The 21,651-nt window shown below is 43.3% G+C and overlaps 1 protein-coding gene across 2 annotated transcripts in view; it reads left to right on the top strand.

The window, feature by feature from the left end:
- Positions 1-21,651, top strand: part of GPC3 (glypican 3) — a 426,034-nt gene that overhangs the window by 61,443 nt on the left and 342,940 nt on the right. The gene's annotated exons all lie outside the window — the stretch shown is intronic.

The following is a 21,651-nucleotide window of genomic DNA, read 5'->3' as shown; positions in this document are numbered from 1 at the left end:
GATCACTGGGGTTTCAAAATGGGTTAACGGTTCCTTCCAGCTTCATCTACTTTGTAAACTAGATCAGTGTACCCCTTGCGCCATTATTGCCGTCACTGATAGACGTGCTGAGCAGAACAGATCATGTAGGTTCCCCATCGGAGACTTCCTTTCAGATTGACGTGAATCTATTAACTGGCACCTGTGGGGACAGCCATTACAGCAGTGAAGGAACCAGCTGGTGGAATTCTTTCCCATTCATAGCAGCCTAGCTTGGACACGACTGCCCACTTTGTCCCAGGCCCTCTTGAAATCCAGAGGCAGCAGGTCCACTGCATTCTTTGGGTTTTCGGCCCAACACTCCCATCATCAAAGGAAATGAGGTTAGTCTGGCATGACTTGCTCTTATAAAACTATGCCAGCTTCTTGTGATTGCTTCTTCTTTTTTGAAATGCTCACAAATCTTCTGCTTGATGATGTGTTCTGAACTCTTGCTTGGGATTGATGTTAGACCGGTGGGATTATTATCTGTGACAGCCACCTTTCTCTTCCCCTTTAAGGAATATGGGAGCCAGAAGGGCTCTGGTTTTGCTTGCCCTCCCCACCTCCCCCATGCCTCTGTTTCCACAAATACCCTTCTTTTTGTCCCCTTTCCCCACGCTGGGCTGACTTTCTCCTCCTTTCCATTCCCTCAAAACCCTGCCTTCAGTTTTCTTAGGTGAGAGCTCTTAGTGTGGTAATGGGCGCTAATGGGCTAATGTGTTTTTGACAATGAGTAATCTATTTGCTTTTTGAGCAGGGCCTAAATCCCAACATGTGATTAGAATGGTGGTAATTTTGGGCACCATGGCAGGTTATTAATGTGGTGTGGGAGGCTGAAACCTTTTGTTTCCTCTCAAATAGGTGACTACCATTTACACTCCATGTATGGCTTTCTGCCAATTGTGTTGGGGGCGATTTCAAGCCAAATTGATTGGCTAATTGCTTGTGGTCATCCGGCTTTTCAGCTGCCTGTGTAGCATCCCTGGAGGTAATTAGCACGTCCAGAATTGGGGGTGAATTGGAGTTATTCATGGTCATGGCTTCTGGAGTGGGAGCAGGGGCCGCACTAGCTTATAGTTATGAGTGAATCATTTTTACTTTAAAATGATTACTGAGGATTGATGAGTTTCTTTAACAATTTTTAAAAATCCATTATGGAGGAGTTTGATATACAATTGCCTTCTAGAGTCATTTAAAGTGGCCAGTTGGGTTCTATATATTGTGAGATAAACTCATTGGTAGGAAATAGCTTCAAAGATGTCGAGCATTTTCTAAAAGCGACTGGAATTTCAATTGCAGCCCTGTACCAGCACACATGGTGGAATATTTTTCAGCCTGTGTTATGCTAAAAGGTGTAGAATACATTTTTCATTAAGAGTGTCTTCATATGTAAATGCCATGTAAAACCCACTGGTATGTGACAGGGATCCCCAAATTTAGAACCATCAGAACTTCAAGGTGATTTCCCTCTTGTAAAAAACAACGTTCTTGGGCAATTTACAGGACAGAGTGCGACCAAGCAGAGCATCTCAGGCCTCTGCCATTCCCCCCTCCCCAAACGTCAGTCAGCTCTGAAATTCTACCTGTGGCAGTAAAGGGAGGCCTAGAGTCATTTGCTTGTTTTGATTCTTCCTCTTTCATAATTAAGTGGGAGCTGATGTTATCATCTTTGGAAGATCCAGCTCCAGGGTGATAGGCTCTCGCAAGGCAAATAAACAGCAGGCTGAGCCTCGGGCTGGGAAGCGTGGGCCCAACCAGCTGTTGAGTTCCAGTTCTTCCCGTGCTGTTCAGGGTGGTCCCCCAGTCCTTTGACCTGCTGGCTGGGGTGTACTGCCCTCCTCCTATGGATTCTTTTAGTTTTCCCTCTTCTGTGTTCGAGTCCCAGCCTTGACTGATGCTGGAATTCAGGGAAGGCTAGAGGGGAAAAGGCAATAGTTCCTCTCCTCTGTCTTCCCAGTCATCAGACAAGCCCTGCCCCCTAATTCAGGATGAAGTGGGGTTCTAGAGACGGCATGATTTACTTTTTTAATATATGAAATTTATTGTCAAATGGGTTTCCATACGACACCCAGTGCTCATCCCAACAGGTGCCCTCCTCGATGGCCATCACCCACCCTTCCCTCCCTCCCACCCCCCATCAGCCCTCAGTTCTCAGTTTGGCATGATTCAGATGATTCTTTCTTCAACCCTCGCTTTGGAGCATCACACCAACCTGGGAGCGGTGCCTGAGATGGCCCGTGTCCTACTTCTCTGATCAGAGCTCGCAGCCTGCTTTCTCTACTTCCTGTTTTCAGCAAGTTTGATTTTTACTTTCACTTGCTTGTCTACTCTCAGCCTGTCTCCTCTCTCTGACTAAACGGGTCAGATTTTGTTTCCTAAAAGGAGATTAAATTACTCTTTGCTGGAAAAGATAAACAATCCCTGGCATGGGGTGCGTGCGTGCGTGTGTGTGTGTGTGTGTGTGTTGGCAAGGGATGCTTGGGCGGGGATTGTAAGGCTTCTTTTCTGAAGTCTGTTTTTAATCCCAATGGCCCTTTGAATTCAAATCCTGGCTCTCCCTCTATGTGACCGTGGGCAGGAGACTTCTGCTCCTAGACCTCCCGTGTGCCCGTTCCCCCATCTTTCAAATGAATGATAGAAGAATTTCATAGTGTTGTAGTGAGGGCCAAGCGAATAAACTAATAAACTCGTGTGGGCTTCTAGCAACGGTTTCTAGGAGGGTCAGGGGAAAAGGTGGGCAGGGGTGGTGGCAGCGGTGCCTTTCTCAGTCACTCCCTTTCACCCCGAGGAACAGACAGCAGTGGGGAAAGTTGCGTTTTTCTTCTGAGGATCCATTGTGTGTCATGGAGGAAATTGCACAACCCATCTATCCCCAAACTGTTTCTGTCCCCAGAGAACAAGCGAGATCTTCCAGGCGGGGATCAATCAAAGAGCTGTCTTCAGCAGTGGGAAGTGTCATGAGAATAAACAGCTGCTCCCTCCACCCTGCACCCCCTCCTGCTGCTAAATGACTCTAGGGAAGAGGAAGCCAGTCATCAAAGGCTTCTGCCACCTGTGCGCAGCTGGTAGTTGCTGAGGTCACTCCTGTAGTGACTGGAGGAGTTTAGAAAGTATCCACTGGGCCAAGTCACTGACACATCCATTCCCCTGAGGCTCCAGGGCCCGTCGCCTCCTCCGTCCTTCACTCTGAGCTGGAGAGCTCCTTTGTAAGCTGGGACACACTGGTCTGAGACTCCCCCGCGTCTCCCACGGTGCCATTTTGGGGGCGGCATCTCTTGAGAGAGTCTCAGTGTGAAGAAAAGGAGCAGGACGAGGCTTTCTTTCTCCTATCCCGCCAGCCTTTTATTGAAGAGGGAAGATGAGAAAGTCATTTCCCTTGAGTTACTTGCTGCCAAATGTCACTCTCCCAGGGGATCTAGGCTGTTGCAGCCAGACTTCCCTTTTCCAGGCTCTCAGGTTACCAAGCCAACGGGTAGTGTACTGGGCGCAAAGGCAGAGCTAGTCCTGTGTTCCAGACGGGGCAGAGTGGCCGGTGACTGCTAGAGGGCAGCAGAGGGCTAGGAGCAGGTCTCGAACTGCTTCGTGGCCAGATGGTCACCAGACTGGCTGATGGAGCAGAGGACACCAGAGGCTCTTCATTGTTAGGGAAGAGGCCGGGTGGTCCCCAACCAGGGGAGGCATGCATATCCAAGAGGTTTTAACAGAACATGGCTGTGACCCCTTACAGAGGGGTCACAGCCGGGTTGCTGTATATCCAACACATCAGGGTAGATAAGGCCAAGGTTTAGTTAAAGGGGAGGGAAGGCACACAGCCATAGGGGTCAAGTTAGAACCAGGGCTGGGTCAGATCTCAACTCAGGGTTGGAGTAATCGGGTGAGCCACCCAGGCATCCCTTCCCTCATTCTTTTACCATTTTTTGTATACAAAATCATTCCAATTCTAGCTCAGGGTTCACGAGCTAGAATTGGAATGATTTGGCTCAATCATTCATTGACAGTATCTCAAGCAGGCACAAGAATAGAGCTATTTAAGATCACGGACTGTAGACTCACACCGGGACTAGGGTTTGAATCGCTGCCCTGCCACCTGTTAGCTAAGTGACTTTTTGTCTTTACTCAGCCTCTGTGCACTGCTTGGAAATCATGTGCGTGATGCCCAAGATGTTTTCGTGCATTTGTGCTAAGGAACTGTTTGTCAAGTGAATTGTTTGTACCTAGAAGTTGTTCTGGCAAGACTGATTCCTGATTCAATGAACAGGGACCCGGGGACCGTAGGAGAGGGAAATATACTTATCTAAGCAAATTCATGTGAAAATCAGGAAAAGATAATACTTTGACTTATTCTAAAATGGCATCTTCTCTATATTTTCATGGCTTTTCATATAGAAATAGCTTAAGCTAAAAGAAAACCTCATTGAATGAATGGGCATTTTATGAGTCTCAGGCAAGGCAAAAGTTTGAAGTATCTTGTTCAAATTAAGTGAGCAAGTAAGTACAATGTGGCATCCTGACTTAGAGCCTGCAGCAGATAAAAGGCATTAGTGGAAAGCCTGGAGAAATACAGATAAAGGCTGTAGTTGAGTTAATTGTATCGTACCAATGTTAATATTTTAATTTTGACAAACAGTCCGTGGTTAGGTAAGATGTGAATACTAGGGGAAGCTTCGTGAGACTAGCTTTGTAATTCTGTAAATCTAAAATGGTTTCAAAATAAAAAGTGTTTTTTTTTAATCACAAACTGAGATCATGACCTGAGCCGAAGTCGGATGCTTAACTGAGTCATCCAGGCGCCGCCCCCCCCCCCCCCCGGCCAATAAAAACTTTAAAAAATTCTTTTTTTTTTTTTAATTTTTTTTTTCAACGTTTATTTATTTTTGGGACAGAGAGAGACAGAGCATGAACGGGGGAGGGGCAGAGAGAGAGGGAGACACAGAATCGGAAACAGGCTCCAGGCTCTGAGCCATCAGCCCAGAGCCTGACGCGGGGCTCGAACTCACGGACCGCGAGATCGTGACCTGGCTGAAGTCGGACGCTTAACCGACTGCGCCACCCAGGCGCCCCAAAAAGTTCTTGATACCTAGTATCACATCGCCCTCCAATAGGTTTTGCCAGTTTATACCCCCAGGAGCAGCATGTGAGTGCCCACCTCACTGCGTCGTAATCGATAGTGAGTCTTACTATTAAGAGTAAGTATCCTTCTTCCCCATGCACCTGCCCTATCCTGGCCCTCAGCTGAGAATCTCAGCTTCAACCTGTGGTTTTATCACAGCCAGGCTTAGTTCCCTTTTCCCTCATTCTTTTTTTTTTTAAGTTTATTTATTTATTTTGAGAGAGAGCAGGGGAGGGGGGGTAGAGAGAGGGAGAGAGAGAGAGAGAGAGAGAGAGAGAGAGAGAGAATCCCAAGCAGGCTTCACACCGTCAGCACAGAGCCTGACACAGGGCTTGATCCCATGAACCAAGAGATCATGACCTGAGCCGAAACCAGGAGTCTGATGCTTAACTGACTGAGCCACCCAGATACCCCTTCCCTCATTCTTCTACCATTTTTGTATAGAATTCCTTAACATGGTAGCTACTTGGGACGTGATCTTTTTAAGGAACATATTGTATTGATAGGTAACTGGAGATTCTCTTGCATTTCCAGGAATATTGTGAATTTAACAGACAAAATTTTGATTCCTTTTGATATTTACACACCCACACACACACACACACAGAAATATTGTTGAAACAGGGTATTGGGAAAATGTTTAGGGAGTCCTACGTACTGAGGTTTGGAGAACCCCAACTCGGCACGGACCAGGTTGACTAAGATACACCATTGCCTACCACTATGCGTTCTCTTGCATAGTGAGCAGCTTCCCAAAAAACAGGACTCATGACTGAAATCTGAAAACCCGCAGTAGTGCAGTGGCGGCAAAAGGGCCTAGAATGTTCTCGGGGGTGGAAATGTCATTTTTGCTCCTAGCTCACTGTAGTGGGGGGCCGTTGAGCTCAGGGACGTCAGTCAACACCCGTGGTTCTGGAGGAGAGCGTCCTGGCCAGCGAGCTGGTCTCCATTCTGCACAGGGAGCGCTCTGTCAGAAAACAAGCTACCACCGCTGGGCTGGTGGTTCTTTCCGCTTCTGTCGCCCTTCACATCTCAGATCCTCTTGTATTTATAAGATTGCTTTAATAGTCTTGTCTTGTAATTACATCTGGAGACAGGAGACAGCATCTTTTGATAGTTCAAGTCCTAGCGCATTTAAATTGCCCTCCTAATGCTGTAAAAGAGTCAAATTATATATTCTGGTTTGCACTAGACAGCAATAAATGTCAAGGTGCCATCCACTCTGGTATTTAACTCCTTGATTCCATCTGTTTTGGTGTTCTTCACCCGGACCATACACTAGTGTTTTTCCGTCTCCTGGCTCGAAAGGATCAAGTTGGGAGATAAATTTCACTATTCAAAATATATTAAAAGGCAGAAGCAGTTTGTAAACATTGCTTTGGAAAGGTAGGCATAGCAGTAAAGTCAAGGACAGGAACCTGATTCAGTAAAGGAAACATTTCACAAGATTGTCATCTACTTTATTTTTAAAGCTGCAATAAGATGTAACGATAAAAAGGCCAATGATGCATTTCAGCCAAGTGATATGAACTCTTGCTAAACCAATTAAACTGTCAGTATACTATGGTTTCGCATTTTCTATAACATACTAGGTCACCTTAGGACACTTAGTCACTTATGACTTTTTACCACTGGTGCAAAATCAATTTAGCAATTTATAATCTTACATTTCATTATGAAAGTATATTATTCTGCAAGAAAGCCGCTGGAGAAAATAAGAGATTTCTGAAGCCCATTCATTCCTCTTCTGTTCAGGCAGAGTCATAAAGGAATAAAACCAATCATGTTATCTGATGGTTTGAGACTTCTAGCAGTTTTTGATTTATATGATTTTTTTAAAAAGACGTACCAAGTATACAATTTCTAATGCCGGATGCAGTTCTGAATGTTCGATAAAATTGTGGACGTTAAAAAGTGAGAACTTTGACTGAAGAGCTCACTTTTCCACCTACTTTTTTTTTAGTTTTGAGTGTGTAGGCTGAAAGAACCCTTGCCTTAAGTATGTCAGAGGGCGGGCTTTTTTTGGTGTGTTATATTTGGAGTTTGGAGCTCCAGCTCTCTTCACTTTATTTTTTGGAAATTGTGAGTTACAGAATGATAAACTGGCTGTATTCGAGAGAGGGTGGGGGAAAAGGAAGAGGAAGGGTTGGAGGCTTTATTAAAATTATTATTACTAATTATTATTATTGTTCAACTTGCCCTTGGAATTACCTTCCCTTTTCCTCTCCAGGACAAATATGACGCCACTTTTGGAAAAACCAATGGTGGTAATAAAATGCACATGACAGATCCTTAGTTTTAGGTGCTCATTAGCACAGTCGAGGACAGATCTGTTCTCATAAGATCATGTAGCAAACAAGAACATAACTAACATTGGCCGTATAGCCCTTTTCTTCTGTTATGAACTCAACAAGGATTTCCTTTAACCCTCCCTTAAGACTCTTTATCACACTTGGAAATACATCTCCCCGCCCCCATCCCCAAGCTTCAGTCAGATGTGTACCTCTGGCAACTATGGCTGCATTAACACTGGACCATATAAATTGGGAGATTTAAATTTGAGGTTCTCTTCTTTTACGGTTTAAGTCATGGTTACAGGGTAGGCAGGGGGGGCATTCCACCGTGTTAATTTAGATTCAGCTTGTGATAAAGCATCTCTAGTTTGCACCTGATACAAAGACTGTGCCACTTAGGTACTTGCCTGCCCCCATTGTCCCAGGAATTTCCACGCTCACTGGCCTCTCGTATTTGTGTATTCTTTCTCAGACTACGGTCTGAACACGGGAGGACACTTTGAAAGAAAAGAGAGATACGGAGGAGCAATTGAATAATTCAAATGAGAGTCGCTTCGCACTTTCTATCTTGCTGAGAATGGTATCAGAACTAGGTGTAACTGACTTTCTGTGCACCGGGCATAGACTAGGCACTTGCACGCACACTATCTCATTAAAACTCACAGCAACCTTGTGAGGTAGGTAATATTATTCCGTATTTTCGAGACGAGGACTGTGGCTCAGAGAGATTAAGTAATTTGCCGAGGGCACGATACGAGGAAGTGGTAGAGTTTAAGTTCCAGTTCAGAACTTTGACTCTAGTCCCAGTATTCTATGGCTTCATCAGAGGGATTTATTATTGTTGATGCAGTGAAGTCTTGATAAGCCAGATTACATAGGGAGTGGTACCACACCCTAAGAGGGGTTTAGAAGGTAGGCAAATGAATTACTTTGGCTGTTTTTGTTTTAAATTAAGAATAATTTATTGGCATAGTACCTATTAACTTTAGAAAGTTAAAAAAATAAAGATAAGTTGAGAAGAAAATAATTCACTCATGATACTAAGACCCAGAGACAACCCCTCTTAACAGCTTGGCTAGTAGGCTTTTTAATAGACTATATATAGATACACACACACACACACACACTTTTTATTTTAGAGAGAGAGAGAGAGAGAGTGAAAGCGGGGGAGAGGGGTAGAGGGAGAGAAGATCTTTTTTGAAAAATGTTTATTTATTTTGAGAGAGAGAGAGAGGGAAAGAGAGTGGGGTGGGGAGGGGCAGAGAGAGAGAGACAGAGAGAGACAGAGAGAGAGAATCTTAAGCAGGCTCCACCCCCGGGGCGTAGAGCCAGACACAGAGCTCAATCCCGCGACGGCAAGGTCATGACCTGAGCCGAGATCAAGAGTTGGAGGCCCAACCGACTGAGCCATCTGGGTGCCCCAGTCTTTAAACAAGGCTTATCATATGCGCACCATTTATGCCCTGCTTTTTAAACAACCTAACAATATTTTGTGAACACTTTCCCATGTTATTACATACATGTCAACATTATTTTAGTGGCTATGCAATGTTCTATTGTCTGGGTGTAGCATAATATATTTAACCAATCCATCTTGGATATCTTAATGAGAACCAGTCCTCTGGTTCAAGAATGCTCCTCTGCTGTCATAAAATGCATGGTAATGTGGCTTGTTAAAATGTTCCTATGTGCATTTCATTATTAGGTAGCTATGGTTAAATGTATATGGTGTTACATACTTCTTTTCAAGTTGATGGTTTCTTAGGACATGGCCCAAAAGTCTTAATTTCCACAGTTTCTGCTAAGACATCAACAGGCAACGCTAAAGCCAATAACCCCCAACAGAGGCAGCTAGAAGGATGATGGCCAAACACAAGGTGTAATTTAGGGGAAACAGAAAGTCCCTTTTCCCTTGAATTTTCATTATAAGAGTCCTCTGGGTTGAGCTACTGAAGACCTTGGTTAAAAGGCAATTATTCCTGTTTAATCAGTGTTGTGTCTGTTAAATCAATGTGTTACATCCATAGACTAGAATATTATGAAGCCAATTAACAATGATGTTTTCAAAGATTATTTCATGATATGAAAAAACGATCATCATATAATGTTAAAATTTTGTAAATAACAGGGTATGAATCTATATATTTTCTCAGTTTGATAAAAAAAATATATGTCTATGCTTCAATATCTGGGGATTTTTTTGGATGGTAGGTTAACAGCTCATTTTTATTTCCCTTATATATTTTTTTCTGAAATTTTCAAAGATTTTACAGCAATATATATATATATATATATATATATATATATATATCTACTATAAAACAAATAATCTTACTTTAGTGAGGGAAACCTCAAACAATTACTCAGTGCTCAAATTTTTCAAAAGTCACGTTTTTGATTATTTACTGTGTGTTAGGCCCTGTACTAGTATCTCAGTCTTTACAACAACACTGGAAGGTACCATTATCACCCTTCGGAGGAAGTCATTTGCCTACGACCATGTAGCTTGGATAGGACAGAGTCAGGATTTGAACTTGCGTCTATTTCCAAGGCGTGTATGACATAATATAGAGTGGGGACAAAATATAGGGAAGTTTACGTATTTTTAACTGGTTGAAAACCAAGCAGTCAAAGAGCAGTGCTGGGACAAGAAAATACAAGTTGATGGCTGGGGTATAGGTATAGGGCATTTATGCTAACAAAACCTGGGAGGTCCTTTGGCGCCAGGGTTAGCCCAGCAGCTCTGCATCCCTGGGGTTAATAATATCTAACCTCCCAGTGCTCTTGTGAGGATTAAATGAGACAATGCATGTAAAGGGCACATGGTACACGCTTGCTCAATAATGGTAGCTAGTATTATTACTTCTCTTATTTAGGACCTTGCTTGTTATAGGGATTAGAGGCTCCAAGAAGCCTGAGGCAGGACATGTTTACCCTAGTGAATCCTGTCACATTTTAATAGTCCTCAAACATTCCTGACCAGTTGAAATGCCTTTTATTTGAAACTTTCAAATAAACAAGCCCTAATCAGCTTTGTGGACCCTCCCAGCTTTTTCAGAAAACTATTCTGCTTCTGGGGGGTTATTTATTTACTCGCTGAAAATAGGGACTTTGTGTAATACAAGGGAAGCGGGGAGGCGATTGGTTTGGAGTTAATAGGCAAGCTTTCCCCCCCCCCCCCCTTTTAACCTGAGGAGGCTTGATTGGGTTACGCTCCTTTAAGACTCTTGGAGAGTCTGGGAATTTTGAGAACAAAAGCTCCGTAGGGAGGCCACCAAATAGAGAAGGCTCTTCACCGATCTTTGTACATTCTTAAATTTTTCATTCTGTTTTTTCCCTCTCTGCAGCCCTAGAATTGAGTGGCATTATCTTGAAGCCATGGAGATTTAAGAAACAACCTAGGTTGGCCTCTCTTTGTTGAGTTTATGAAAGCCATATTTAGTTTTAGGAGGAATGTGTTTTTCCCTTGGGAGGCCCCTCTATACCTGCAGCCATCACAAATTCCATATTAAAATCCCACATTTAAGTCTTTACGGCTAAAGTCTGTTCTTGCACGTCTGGCCCACGTCCAGCTGTCAGACTGAGATATTATTGACTTTCTCTTCTCAAGTGAGTGGTTTACATCTGCTGGCTCCATTTCTTTACCACTCATTCCGAAACACCTTGTAATCTGGCTTCTGCCACTGCCTCTTTACTAAAATTGCTCCCCTGCAGATTACCAGCAACTGATTTTTTTTTTTTTTTTTTTTTTTTTTGCTGAATTCGTTGGCGCTTATTTTTCCTCCTTGCCCTTGAATATTTTTCTTCCCTTGGCTTGTGACACTACACATATCTACTTCCCTCCTACCGGCCTGAGAATTCCTTCTCTCCTTTTTTGATGGCACATCATTCTCTTTCATCCAAATGTGACTGTTCCCCGAAGGGATGTCTTTACCACTCTCCTCTCTTCATTCATTTGCATGGCTTCAACTGCAACCTCAGTGTAATGAACTCTCGGGTTCCGATTTCTTGCCCATGCCTTAGTCCTGTGTTTCTAATGGACTAATGATAATTAAAATGGTCTTTTAGAGTCAGGCATCGTGCCATGTACTTCATATACGTCATCTCCAATTCTTGCGACGCTCTTCGAGGCAGAATCTTAAGCCCATTTTACACGGGGAAACCAGCTCAGATAAGTTACATACGGTTGTATTTTTTCCATTCAGATCTCCTACCATCAACCAAAACTCAGTAGGTCTAAAAGAGAATACCTTCCTTCTCTGGCTGCAAACACCGAACTCCTTCTCACTTCAATGTAGTGTCACTTTCCCACTCTCTGTTATATCGCTTGCAGCCTGAGAGAGTTGAAAATCAGACAGGTAATTGCTTTGGAATAATGCCCTCCCTCCCCCATAAAACCAACCCCCTCAAAATCCCCCAAGCCCAACTCATTACAAACTCGTGTCTTGAAAATTGAAGTTCAAGCTATCGTACGGACGAGCAACTCCCAGCCATTATGAGAGCTAAGCCTGATAACTTTCACACACTGCGTGCTGTGGGTTGCCCAGGGTTGAGCTTAATTCGCATCCCTGGCTGTGCGCTTGTCACTCCTCCGGGTGCACTCTTCCCAGGAGTCCCTCCCACAGGCGGGGCTCGCCAAGCTTCTGCGCAGTTCCCAGTGTACCAAGGGCAATCCCGCCCCTTTCTTGACTCCTGGACTGGAAAGCCTATTGGAATGTGAGTGATTTAGCAATGGTATTTCTATAGTATAGGAGCAACTTTCAACTCACTGTTGTGTGTGTGTGTGTGTGTGTGTGTGTGTGTGTGTGTGTGTTTTGAGAGAAAATTACTTACAAATGTTGGTAGTTCAGTATTAGTAACAGCTGACGCAAAACATATTCACAGCTGATCTGGACATACCAATGTGTTGAGACAACGAGTTTGAAAACCACTTCCACAGATTTTTAGGGAAGGCCCGAATGCCCATTGGTGAGGGCCCGCTTTCTTTTCTGTGTGGCGGATTTGCCTGATGTGAAAACTTTTAAACCTGATACTACTTAAGAATCAGAATTGAGAAACTCTGCGTCTTTTTGAAGGCCGGTAACAGGACCACCAGGCACTAACATCTCATTGAGGATTCTCCACGTGCCAAACCAAATGCTTTACTTGGGCTGTTTTCACTCAGCTAGCATTTTTGGTGACCATTTCACTTTTGAAAGGCAGGAATCTGCCATGGCTCCCATCATTTTCAATGGGAGAAGTACAAAAGGACAAGAGTTCAGATGTATGCCATTCTTGTGAAGTGAGGCTAAAAGAAAGGATAGACCCATTGAGAAATTTCAGTTATCTGTTCAGTTCTTCCATTTCTTCTAATTATTAGTAAGGCATGGGAGCCCAGAATTGCAGTGACACCACTCTTCAATCGGACTCCACTAGGGTGGCAGCATAAACATATTCAGATTAGCCTTCAGTGAATTATCTTCTTAATGAGGAAATGAGAACGTACCTTTTTTTTTTTTTTTTTTTTAACAGGAAGAACTGGGTTTTTAATCACTGTCATGAAAAGAAGATAAAAGGCTGATGTGTCTTCCAGGATTTTAACCTATATCTGGTTGAACAGATGTGTAAAATGTGTACTTTGTCCGCAGCTCCCGCGGTGCCTACCATGTACTTGGGATTGAATTAAAATTTGTAGAATGAATTTCTTACATTGGCAAAATGCGGATTCAAAAGTTCCAAGGTTTGGGGTGTCTGGGTGGCTCAGTATGTCTGGCTTTGGCTCAGGTCATGATCTCACAGTTGGAGCCCCGCGTCGGGCTCTGTGCTGACAGCTCAGAGCCTGGAGCCTGCTTCGGATTCTGTGTCTCCCTCTTCCTCTCTCTGCCCCTACCCTGTTCACAATCTGTTTCTCTCTCTCTCTCTGTCTCTCATAAATAAATATGAAAAAATGTTTTAAAGGTTTCGAGTTTTTTTTTTTTAATTTTTTTTTCATCGTTTATTTATTTTTGGGACAGAGAGAGACAGAGCATGAACGGGGGAGGGGCAGAGAGAGAGGGAGACACAGAATCGGAAACAGGCTCCAGGCTCTGAGCCGTCAGCCCAGAGCCCGATGCGGGGCTCGAACTCACGGACCGCGAGATCGTGACCTGGCTGAAGTCGGACGCTCAACCGACTGCGCTACCCAGGCGCCCCGAGTTTTTTTTTTTTAACTCTATTTATTTTGGGAGAGAGAGAGAGAAAGCGATAGAGCAGGGGAGGGGCAGAGAGAGAGGGAGAAGAGAATCTCAAGCAGGCTCCACACTGACAGTGCAGAGCCTGATGCAGGGGCTCGATCTCATGAACCGTGAGATCATGACCTGAGCTGAAATCAAGAATCAGACATTTAACTGGCTGAGCCACCCAGGCACCCCCGAAAAAGTTCTGAGTTTTTAAGACATGTTCCCTACAGTGGTTAGCATAAAGAAAAGCTCGATGGGGGTAGAATCTAATTTGAAAAAAAAAAAAACAAAAAACAAAACATTACTGAAGTGCTTTTGTTTTAGGAAAAACTTTATTCTAAAATATAAAATATTAAAAAAAATGTAAATTATTAGCAGTATCTCACCAGGCCACTGTTTTCTTTCTTGGACTGTAACTATAGAGAGCGTTTTTCGCCTTTAACTTATTAGCACACGTCAGTTAGGTCAAGGGCAGTGAGGAGGAGGTGAGGTTGAAAAGGTCACTTGGAAGCATCACTCCATCTGGTCATAGTGGGTCACGGACGATCTGCATCAGATTCCCTGGAAGGCTCAGTATTTTCTTGGGCCATCCCTGCAATTCTCATGCCCTACAAGCAAAGAGTTTGGCCCTGATGCTGGTTAGAGTCTGACCAGCAGTCAAGGTAACCTGTGATGTCCTATGCTCCTCTGAGTAAAGTCAATGAATAGAAGCCTAATTACAACCAGTCTAGCACATGGGAAGTCAATTCAGCTGAAAAAATGGTCATAAGTACCTACTGTGTGCTCAGATTGTGTGGAAGTGTGAGACATGGTCCTTGACCCAGAGGTGCTAAAGGCAAGATAACTACAAATGTATAGTTCAACAACAGTACCAGGTAGTCTGAGAGTCAGACTTGGAGAAGCAGCTATGAAGATCATTTAATTTCAACTTTCCAGTTGCAAGGAAGACGGGCTCAGATTAGAAATAGAATTTCTTAAGGTCAGCCATTTAGTAGAAGTTGGAACTCCTGCTCAAGTCTTCTAACTCCTAGATACTTTTTTCATGCTATCCCATAAGTGGTTAGATTTGGACATGCTTTGCTTTGTTCACCTCTTTTGACGCGGGGAACTTTATGGTGAGACCATTTTAACACGGTGGTGGGGGCGGCGGGGCTTTTGCAACAGCCTCCAAAGCAGACTAATAAAACGTTCAGTGACTTTTTTTTAAGTTACCAAGTAATGTGCAAAACAGACAGCCTCACCCCATCCCTCAGCTTCACTTCATCCCTCCGCCTTGAGGGTAGAGATTGGGGCTGAGGTGGGAATGGGGGTCAAGGATGGAATGGGTGTCATGCATGGGGTGATGCTCAGCAAAGGGCTGAGGGATGGGCTGGGGGGATGGGCTGGGGGGTCAGGCACCATCTGGCAGGCAACACCCACATCACCAGCAATCATGTGTTCTCCACACTTGCTCATCTTTGAAAGGCCATTAATCATTCTGGGCACACTATCTGCTCTTTTCTCTGAGAACTCTTTCATTTCTTGAAGAGTGTGTTGCTTAAAATCTCTGATTGCAAACTTTCAAGGGACAGGAATGGAGTAGGGAAGGATATTTGGATCGCAGTATGGTCCCAGCGTCCCAGATACAGGCTCCACTGGGAATCTTTGACTCAGTGACCAACCACTGTCTCATTAATGTTCCATATAATGTACCGTGGAAAAGTAATATGTTTCTGCTATTTTCCAAAGGGTGAAACGCCAGTATCATCACGTTTTGAGGGAATAGGACTGGTTGGCTCTTTCAGGATTTATCCTCTTTCAAAATCTAACAAACTTAAAAATGCATCTGTTTTCTATGATTATAAATGTATAGAATTTTCACGTTCTCAATGCAGTTTTTAATGTAAAATTATTTTTGAACATTGACTTCTGAAAGGTGAGAAATGTAATGCAATAAAGGAACACATCTTCATATGTTCATAGTGAAGACACTAGAAAGCAAAAGTCCCCTGTACTCTGGGTAAGGATTGAGGAAAGAGTGTCTGGGAGGTGAATGATAAACAGCCTCTGTTTCTGTCATGGCTGCATCAGAACAACTGTGCCAGAATGTCAAATATAAATACAGGATGTCTGGTTTTTAGCAAAACATTTGAGAGTCTTCTGTAATATCCTTGTGCATAAGATTGTGAAATTTGACTGCATAACTAGTAATTAGGCAAATTCACAGCTGCTTGAGCAACCGATTGAGTGTCAACCTGGAGGAAGATGTTTTTAGTTAAGGGCCACGGAACTGTCTTTGGCTCTGCCTGGGCATTCGTTCACTTAACAGCTACTGAGCATCTACTATGTAAAAGGCACTGTACTTAGCACTGTAAGGAAAACAAAGGTGTCCAGGTCCTGGCCCCTGACCTAAGGAGCAGATTCTTGATCATAATTGATCACAAAGACAGGCTTTCCACTTTGCAGGTAATATAGAGCTGGGTGGCGTAGTTCAATATGTAGGATGACAGAATCCAGATTTAAAATGACCTCAACTTGTAGGAACTCTAGGTCAAAACCTACAAGATGAAATTTAACAGTGATAGATGTAAAGTCTTGAATTTAGGTTTAAAAAATGGCATATGTACAGGATATGAGAGATGTGACTTGGCAGCAGTTTATGTAAAAAGTTCTTGGGGATTTAGTTGATCACAAGTTTAATATGAGCCAACAATGTGGTGCAGCTTATTTTTTTTTAAAAAGCAAAACAATTTTAGGCTGTATTAGAAGCATGTGTGCTGATCAGACCACATCTGGAGTATTATGTTCAAGCGTAGTTGCCACATTTTATGAACGTTGACAAAGTTGAGTGTATCCAGAAGATAGTGACCAGGATGGATGGGAAAATGATGTCACATGAGAAATGGTTGAAGGAAAGAACCGAGGAGATTAACTTTTGCTTTAGGCCTCAGGTTGTTTGATTTATTTATTTTTTCAGTAGGCTCCTTGCCCCATGTGGAGCTTGAACTCGTGACCCTGAGATTAAGAGTAGCATCCTCTAGGGGCGCCTGGGTGGCTCGGTGGAAGCATCCGACTTCGGCTCAGGTCATGATCTCGTGGTTTGTGAGTTCGAGCCCCCGCGTTGGGCTCTGTGCTGACAGCTCGGAGCCTGGAACCTGCTTCGGATTCTGTGTCTCCTCCTCTCTCTGCCTCTCCCATGCTCATGCTCTCTCTCTCTCTCTCTCTCTCTCTCTCTCTCTCTCTGTCTCTCAATAATAAATAAACATTAAAAAATTTTTTTTCTTTTTTAAAAAAAGAGTAGCATGCTCTACTGACTGAGCCAGCCAGGCACTCCTAGGCCTTGGTGTAGACCCTTCAAGTCTTTGCTAAGCTTCCCTTGTTATCTGTTCTCGTACTCTGTACAGCCCTTGTGTCTTCCTCCCTAGGCTCAGGCCTTGTTAGATCAGGCCAGGGGCTCTGTGTTCACAGTGACATCTGCGGGGCCTAGTACCATGTGAGTGATACAGGTGGGTCCTTAGCAATGTTTAGACAACTAGTGAGTACAATTTCTACATGCGAGGGCCTTGGGGAAAACTGATGAAAAGCTGTAGTGCCTGGCATCTATAGTCATGAAATAAAAGAACAGAAAAGGAACTTAAAAAGTTCCTAAAAGCTTCAGAATGGGTCTTTTTTCTCTTCTCATTTTCTTTTGGCCTCTGCTAGGACCTGATACTAGATGTACGTGTCTGCTTTAACAGGAATCTGAAAAAAGCATTCTCTCCAAAAGGAGCATTTAAAAAAATGGGTTAAAGTTCAGGCACCAGTATCTAATGAAAACGACGAGATAACATTTTTTAATGTGCAGGTTAGGACAAGAGTACATGACAAAATGATACCCATCACCAGTGAGGATTTAGTCAAGTGGACACCCTCTCGTACATCTCTGGTACAACCTTTTGGAGCTGCATTTTGGCAATATGTATTCTCCAAGGCCTTAAAATATTCACGGTTAGAGCCAATAATTCCACTTCTGGGACTTTCATCTATGAAAGCCATCCCGAACACAGAAAGAGAAAGCCTTATGCACAGAGGTGTTTTCTGACAACAAAAAACTGGAAACAACAAAATATTTAATAATAGAGGAGTGAATGGTTACATAAACTGTGATATGTCCATTCAAGAGAATGTTGTAAAGCCATTATAGTTGGTAGTTTCTACAGGATACACAGCTGTGTCTATATGGTATGCTGTAACTGAGCGGAAATAAATACATCTAAACCTGTATGTAAAAAAATCCTGGAAAGTCTCGTACCAAGACGTCAACATTGGCTATTTTTCAGTGCAAGAAGATCAGTTAGTTTTGCATCTGGTCTCCTTTTTTGCATTTTCTAAATTTTTCTTTACAACTCATTTTAACATTGAAGACAGTCTTCAGAGCCCCTGTGTATCGCCAGTTTTATCAAGGGCATTCTGAAATTGTGAGGAAAAGACAAACCCAAACATCTTGAGAGCAAAATTGATTTTCATTCTAAATTTAATTAAATTAATTTTAAGTCACTTTAATTCAAAACACATAGATGTAACTGTACCACGTGAACAACTTTAGATCAAGGCTATGTTAATGAACTTCACAAATCAAAGGTGATGCAACTCTTCAAAAGACAAAAAAAAGGTCAGCATCCCGGATTCTGGAGCGCCAGGTACCTTTTGCAAAGGGAGATGAAAAAGTGCCTTGTAGGTAGCAGGCACTTAATAAAGTCTTGAATGGCTGGCTCCTGGAGGTGACGAGGGACAGATGAGAGATGGGTTGCTAATGGGTAAGATCGGGTGGCTTGATGGATCCTGGAGGAACCTGGATGTCAGGTATTATCTTGTTAAATCAAAATCTGTTCTAAGAGATATTTAGATATTGCTCAGATGTATCAAAGTTGAAGCTGTCAGACCTCTGTATCTGTATATTGTAAAAATGCATCCATTACAAGTAATTTGCACTAACCCATGACTCTCTCTAGATATTCAATCTAGTTCAATTTTCTTCTTCTATCAAAATTACTAGTAGCTTTCCCAATATCCATTGTTTAATTTTACATGCCGTGTACCAGTTCACAAGGCACGTTGGATGCAAACTTCGTTCTTGGTCCTGGAGTCACTATTGTTTTCTTAATTCCACTTAATAAAAGGGCACTGCTGACCTCAGAAAACTAGATGGGTCTGTTTTGTTTGTGATATTGAGGGAAATCAGCACTCTTCAGGGGTAAATAACATATCTGGTTTCACTGAGAATGTTCAGAATGTTTGAAGACAATCTCAGTTTGAAGAAAGTGGAATCGTTACATATGTTAACATACGATCTTGCTTTTTGCAGCGTCAGTTCTGCTTAACATGTGTATCTGTCTCTGTGGAATTAACTTTCTCCTGTTTTCATGTATATTGCATGTTAAGGATAATGGGGGACAATACTATCAAGAAGGTGAATTTGGGGCACCTGGGTGGCTCAGTGGGTTGAACATCTGGCTCTTGATGTGGGCTCAGGCCATGATCACAGGGTCGTGGGATCAGGCCCCACGTCGGGTTCCACACTGAGTGGAGAGCCTGCTTAAGATTCTCTCTCTATCTCTGCCCCACTCCCCTGCTTGTGTGCATGCAGTCTGTCTCTCTAAAATAAATTTTTAAAAAGAAGGAAAAAAAAGGTGTTTAGTACCAGCAATTTCTGTTCTTTACCTATTTTTTGTCCTTTTTGTCTCCCCTCTCCTGTGTTTTCCTCCCTCTTATTTTAAATATTTTCCTTCATCTTTTCTTGTATCACCTTATTTCTATCTCGATGGGAAATACACTGATCTTCAGAACTGGTCAAGTCCCTTTTTGTTATTGTTGTTGTTTTTTTTTTTTTTTACCCCAAATCTCCGCTAAATGAAAACATTCACACAGCATTGGATTGGCATTTCTACAAAGCCAAAGAGCAGAGAGTCTTCGAGAATGGGTTTGATATGCATTTTCTTTTAAGATGTCTTAGGCTGGTTGGTGCTGACAAGAGGTTTTTCGTCTGATAACCTGAAGGTGTGATCTCCCTGGGATGAGTATTCTTACATGGGGATCTGAATAACTTGAAAGAAAACCGTGGACTTCAAAGCTCCGTTCACCTCATCCACAGTTAACTTTACAGTCTCACTGGTCTGGCAAGTGTTAATAGCTTGATCATTTGCCTGCAGATGACTCCATTGGAACCTGTAGGTTATTTCAATGGGAGATAGCCAGTGGGTCTCCGATCTCCATTTAGATAGAGATAGAATAATACAGAAAGAATTCTGTTGCAGTGATTTATGGAAGAGAACACACAATTCTTACGAATGTTTTCCCCCAGAATGTGCAAAACATGTTGGCAAATCTCAGTAGAAGATGTACTCTTTCCAGTTTTCCCAGTTTTCTATGAAATGAGGTTCTTGATTACATGATTTTTCAACCCATGTTTTTTTTTTTAAAACAACACCAACAACACCAACAACAAAATGGTGTGAAGAATAAGTGTCTGGTGATAAACATGTACAATATTGGTGCTTGATGGTGGGGGGGAATGTCTTCTGAAAGGGGCAGATGGTACCCCATGGGGTGAAGATGGGGTGGTAAGTTTACTTTCTTTACCGTGTGCCTAAGGTCAGGTACAAATGGCAAAAGCAAATGAAAGGTAACCTTGAGGCCGTTTGCACTTAGATGTCAACTTTCTTTCAGGAAAGGCTATTTTTCTTTATTTTTGTTCTTATACAAATCTGGGCCCCAGTGTTGTTTGTTTCTCTTTTTTACTGCTGCTTATTTAGTGCTGCTTCATCAAGGGCTTAGGTTTCTCTTTGAAGTATCCGAGTCTTACCTCTGTAATGCAGTCCTTAAAGCCTCTCGTGATTAGCTAGACTTGAGCCAGTGACCTAGCCAGCATATTTTGCCTTAACTGCCTCCTGCTTTCTCCCCAATATTTGAGTCTGTGGGGGTAGATATGCTAGAGTGATTATTGGTGCTGGCACATGTCCCCCTCAGTGACTTTCTTAGTCTTGGGAACATCTTCCCTGTCTCTCTCTGGGGGGGGGGGGGGCAAGGACTATGCATTTTCACAGCTAAACCCTGCCTCGTCCTCTCCATCTCAAACTGGCCTCTTTGTCATTTCTGACCTCTCAGAGCACAAACTGCCAGCCTGACAATGGTCTCGGCATTTAGTTTTATTATTCTCTAGCCTTTCAGGTATTTTCCTTTTTTATTTCCCAATTAGTTTGCAATGCTCGGGAAAGGAGACCACATTTTATTGAAAAACTCTTTTATTGACAAGATGCATGTGCTCCAGGGACACACTTTATTGTCACACAGTCTGTGACCAGAGGAAGAAATGATGTAAGAATCACAGGGCTCTGGGATGTCAAAGAAAAAAGAAAACTTAGGAGTGAGCAAGGACTGGTACTAAGCTCTCATTAAATACCAATTAAAATCATGTCAGATATATCAGAAAACATAAGCTGGCTATAGATGAGGATGTTAGTGGTTATTTTAAGGTTATAGCACCGGATCAAAACACTTCAGCTTTTACCTCAGTGTGGACACAGCTGCTGCTAACGTCCTCAGGGGCTATGTGGATGGAGATCCCGTGCTGTCTTTGCCATCCAAGCCGGGCTAGGGACGCCAGTCGCTGCTTGTCCGGTGCCCGGTGCCCACTCAGGTCTTCAGGCGGAGAGCAGGTAGCCCGAGGACGAGGTCCTTGGTGCCTTCCCTGCCCTTCCAGCCGTAGTCCTGTGTGTGTCTGCCTCTCTCCTCGGTCACATGTGCTCAGTGTGTCAGGGTCAAGGCTAATCAGAATCCAGAGCCAGATTGAGGACCGTGAAGGGGAGGAGGACTGAGCGCTGGAAAGGCAAGTAAGGAGGGAAGGGGTGGGAATGATGAGAGTCAGCCCCCGGTTGGCTGCCCGCAGCATTGCCCTTTCCTTCTCAGCCAGCAACTTGCCGCAAAACGATGTACGCGAAAAGGAAGTTCGGTGCAACACTGTTGACAATAGTGAGCCGTTGGGAATGGTTGTATAGAGCACAGTATGATAAAA

The sequence above is a fragment of the Leopardus geoffroyi genome, chromosome X (genome assembly GCF_018350155.1).
Source record: "Leopardus geoffroyi isolate Oge1 chromosome X, O.geoffroyi_Oge1_pat1.0, whole genome shotgun sequence".
Classification (NCBI taxonomy): Eukaryota; Metazoa; Chordata; class Mammalia; order Carnivora; family Felidae; genus Leopardus; species Leopardus geoffroyi.
The sequence above is the reverse complement of the archived record's forward strand: the minus strand, read 5'-3'. Positions and strand labels throughout refer to the sequence as shown.